The 5,000-nt window shown below is 53.8% G+C and overlaps 1 non-coding gene across 1 annotated transcript; it reads right to left on the bottom strand.

Moving 5' to 3' along the window:
• Nucleotides 1–139: 139 nt before the first annotated feature.
• On the bottom strand, nt 140–2,049 carry LOC124725233. The gene has a single exon (XR_007006684.1). It is a non-coding gene; the product is annotated as a small subunit ribosomal RNA (ribosomal RNA).
• Between the last annotated feature and the right edge of the window lie 2,951 nt (nt 2,050–5,000).

The following is a 5,000-nucleotide window of genomic DNA, read 5'->3' as shown; positions in this document are numbered from 1 at the left end:
AGCGCTCGTACCACACAACATTGCCGCTAGTTTTGAGAGGCACGCGTGGTTCCGCACGCGGCGCACGGCTACGGCGAGCCGTACAGGTAGCGTGTTGCGCGACACGACACGCACATCGAAAGACATGCAGTCTAGTCGGTAATGATCCTTCCGCAGGTTCACCTACGGAAACCTTGTTACGACTTTTACTTCCTCTAAATGATCAAGTTTGGTCATCTTTCCGTAGCATCGGCAACGACAGAGTCAATGCCGCGTACCAGTCCGAAGACCTCACTAAATCATTCAATCGGTAGTAGCGACGGGCGGTGTGTACAAAGGGCAGGGACGTAATCAACGCGAGCTTATGACTCGCGCTTACTGGGAATTCTCGTTCATGGGGAACAATTGCAAGCCCCAATCCTAGCACGAAGGAGGTTCAGCGGGTTACCCCGACCTTTCGGCCTAGGAAGACACGCTGATTCCTTCAGTGTAGCGCGCGTGCGGCCCAGAACATCTAAGGGCATCACAGACCTGTTATTGCTCAGTCTCGTGCGGCTAGAAGCCGCCTGTCCCTCTAAGAAGAAAAGTAATCGCTGACAGCACGAAGGATGTCACGCGACTAGTTAGCAGGCTAGAGTCTCGTTCGTTATCGGAATTAACCAGACAAATCGCTCCACCAACTAAGAACGGCCATGCACCACCACCCACCGAATCAAGAAAGAGCTATCAATCTGTCAATCCTTCCGGTGTCCGGGCCTGGTGAGGTTTCCCGTGTTGAGTCAAATTAAGCCGCAGGCTCCACTCCTGGTGGTGCCCTTCCGTCAATTCCTTTAAGTTTCAGCTTTGCAACCATACTTCCCCCGGAACCCAAAAGCTTTTGGTTTCCCGGAGGCTGCCCGCCGAGTCATCGGAGGAACTGCGGCGGATCGCTGGCTGGCATCGTTTATGGTTAGAACTAGGGCGGTATCTGATCGCCTTCGAACCTCTAACTTTCGTTCTTGATTAATGAAAACATACTTGGCAAATGCTTTCGCTTCTGTTCGTCTTGCGACGATCCAAGAATTTCACCTCTAACGTCGCAATACGAATGCCCCCGCCTGTCCCTATTAATCATTACCTCGGGTTCCGAAAACCAACAAAATAGAACCGAGGTCCTATTCCATTATTCCATGCACACAGTATTCAGGCGGGCTTGCCTGCTTTAAGCACTCTAATTTGTTCAAAGTAAACGTGCCGGCCCACCGAGACACTCAATAAAGAGCACCCTGGTAGGATTTCAACGGGGGTCCGCCTCGGGACGCACGAGCACGCACGAGGCGGTCGCACGCCTTCAGCTCGCCCCACCGGCAGGACGTCCCACGATACATGCCAGTTAAACACCGACGGGCGGTGAACCAACAGCGTGGGACACAAATCCAACTACGAGCTTTTTAACCGCAACAACTTTAATATACGCTATTGGAGCTGGAATTACCGCGGCTGCTGGCACCAGACTTGCCCCTCCAATAGATACTCGTTAAAGGATTTAAAGTGTACTCATTCCGATTACGGGGCCTCGGATGAGTCCCGTATCGTTATTTTTCGTCACTACCTCCCCGTGCCGGAGTGGGTAATTTGCGCGCCTGCCTGCCTTCCTTGGATGTGGTAGCCGTTTCTCAGGCTCCCTCTCCGGAATCGAACCCTGATTCCCCGTTACCCCGTTACAACCATGGTAGGCGCAGAACCTACCATCGACAGTTGATAAGGCAGACATTTGAAAGATGCGTCGCCGGTACGAGGACCGTGCGATCAGCCCAAAGTTATTCAGAGTCACCAAGGCAAACGGACCGGACGAGCCGACCGATTGGTTTTGATCTAATAAAAGCGTCCCTTCCATCTCTGGTCGGGACTCTGTTTGCATGTATTAGCTCTAGAATTACCACAGTTATCCAAGTAACGTGGGTACGATCTAAGGAACCATAACTGATTTAATGAGCCATTCGCGGTTTCACCTTAATGCGGCTTGTACTGAGACATGCATGGCTTAATCTTTGAGACAAGCATATGACTACTGGCAGGATCAACCAGGGAGCTGCGTCAACTAGAGCTGAGCAGCCGGCCGCCCGGGAGTGTGTCCCGGGGGCCCCGCGCGAACACGCAAGCGTCCGCTCAATCATTCTGCAAACAGGAGGAGGCTGAGCTCCCCTGCACAATACACCTCGAAACCCTCTCAGGTCCCGGCGGCGCGCAGCGCCGTCCCAAGTACTTGGTCGGGTTCGAGAGAGGCGCAATCGCCCGGAGTTAGGCGAGTAGACGCTTTCGGTGCGACCACCCGTGCTCCCAACTGAGCTTGCCCGCTGCCGACAGAGGCCCGGGAGCGTGCTGTCGTGGCATTGCCGGCGGGAGACAACACGCGCCACCCTACGGTGACCGGCAGCTCCAACGCCAGCGCCACAGAAGGACAAAAGCCCCACTTGGGTGCCGAAGCGAAACTCTCCCAGCACAGCGCACGCGCCAACACATCCGCACAGCTGCGATACAAACCACCAGCGAGAACCGCTGGGGCGACCGAGCAGCAGACGGCGTCGCGGCGCCGAGCGCCGGGCGGCGGCGCATCCTCAACGCACACAGTCCTCAATCGGACCAGCACACTGAAGATGTCCACCGCGCTTCGCACCGGGCCCGCGAGGACCTACTTTGGCCCGCACGGCGCCGCGCGCAGGGTGCGCCGGCGCGCAGCTGCGACGCCTGCCGCGTCCGTCGGCCGGCGCGCCTGCCACTGGCCGCCCCCACCAGCCGGCTGTAGCGCGTGCGCCCACGCACCGCGCGGCCAGCACGCCGGGAGGCGCCCCCTCACCGGCCGGGGACGGTCCCACCCAGCCACCGCCGCGTATCGCTTCACACCCAGATGCCGTTCAGTTTCGTCGGCATGGTGGGTATCGCTGGAACAACCGGTTAGTACCTCAACCTATCGTCGCCATCACCGATTCACCCCTAGCGAGAACAACCGCACCACAACAGGTTACCATTTGTTCATTTGCGTAACTTCACCAGAAAACGCAGGCGTCCATCGCCATTTGCAACTTCAACGATTATTGCATGCCTGTGTCAGGTGTCACGCCACACTACGTCTGCCCACATACACGCAACAAAATGTGCACGCCTAGACAATACGTGGAAGGTGGCCCCCGTACGTATGCGATGTCCATTGCTCGAACGACTGTCAACCGGCCTCTGTAGCATGTCGCAGATATGGAACGCGGTGCACCATGCCATCACGGTGTGTGAGGAGAGACGACTAGGTCCGAATACATCAACAGACAGCTCATGCTGATCGCCATCCACGGCGTCCGTTCCTCCCACACGTCTCTATGGCGTACCACACTGCAATCCAGCTCTCATAGGGAGACGACACGTAGCTGCGTGCACAATATTTGCACTGTATGGTCCGCCGTTTTTGGGCGCAGTCGTTGTGCGGTCACACATGTGCCACGATGTATCATTCAGTACATAAGGACGAATGTGCAGTACAGATTGTGGTTCACGCGTACGACATCAGCGGACAGTTGACACAGGCCGCACCACAACGTAGCCTGAGTACGTCGCATGCGAAGGGCATTGAACATGCAAACTTCTCACCAACCAGCTGCGAAGGCAGGGGGCAAGGTGGGGACGTGGGGAGGGGCGGCATGTACGTCCCTGCTGCCATCCACATTACAGTGTACAGCAGGAGCATGTGGAAAGTGAGCAAGACTTGCAAGGTGTTTAACATGAAGCGATACACAGGGGTGCGGGCAGTGCGAGTAGCGAACTATATTGCGAGGGTTGCGGGTGGGCAACACTACAGTAATTGAACGAGTCGTATAACAATTACAGAGCAGGTTTAGGCGACAACGTGGGTTACGTTAAGGCGACAACATGGGTTAGGTTAAGGCACAACATGGGTTAGGTTAAGGCACAACATGGGTTAGGTTAAGGCACAACATGGGTTAGGTTAAGGCACAACATGGGTTAGGTTAAGGCACAACATGGGTTAGGTTAAGGCACAACATGGGTTAGGTTAAGGCACAACATGGGTTAGGTTAAGGCACAACATGGGTTAGGTTGAGGCACAACATGGGTTAGGTTAAGGCACAACATGGGTTAGGTTGAGGCACAACATGGGTTAGGTTGAGGCACAACATGGGTTAGGTTGAGGCACAACATGGGTTAGGTTAAGGTACAACATGGGTTAGGTTAAGGTACAACATGGGTTAGGTTAAGGTACAACATGGTTTAGGTTAAGGTACAACATGGTTAGGTTAAGGTACAACATGTGTTAGGTTAAGGTACAACATAGGTTAGGTTAAGGTACAACATAGGTTAGGTTAAGGTACAACATAGGTTAGGTTAAGGTACAACATAGGTTAGGTTAAGGTACAACATAGGTTAGGTTAAGGTACAACATAGGTTAGGTTAAGGTACAACATAGGTTAGGTTAAGGTACAACATAGGTTAGGTTAGGTTAGGTTAGGTTACACGTTGTTGTACGGAAAGGTGTAGGGGGGGGGGGGGCGGGGGCGGCAGGTTCGTTGATAGTGATTATAGTAAGTGAATGCTTGTGACATGATCAGATTGTCACGTCAGGATGCACCTTTGGCTTATTAGAGGCGGCGCTCCAATTCTATGCTTGTGTGAGACCTGTGTCTTTGACTCATGTCATTGTTTGTGCGCTGTGACAGGAGGTACTATTGTGATGTTGGGTGCACCGTTGTATAGGACATGTGTGGGTGTTGGTGCCTGGTCTGCGCAATGGTGGATGTCGAAAGGCTGGGATATTGTATTTTCCGCACGGACCTCCTGGTCTGGTTGTGATAGTGTGGATTGTGTAATGTGGCGGAGAAGATGCACTGGATGTTGTTCCATGCTGGTGCTTACATATTGTATGTGCGCCTGTAGAAGCAGAGAGTGGTGCGTGATCAGAGTGTCTGGCTGACGTGTGGTTCCCATTTTGGGCAGACTCTTTCAGCATGTATACGGACAGTTGTGTATATTTGCTGTAG

This window comes from Schistocerca piceifrons, unplaced genomic scaffold (genome assembly GCF_021461385.2).
Source record: "Schistocerca piceifrons isolate TAMUIC-IGC-003096 unplaced genomic scaffold, iqSchPice1.1 HiC_scaffold_1035, whole genome shotgun sequence".
Lineage (NCBI taxonomy): Eukaryota > Metazoa > Arthropoda > Insecta > Orthoptera > Acrididae > Schistocerca > Schistocerca piceifrons.
This window is presented reverse-complemented; position numbering and strand designations above follow the sequence as displayed.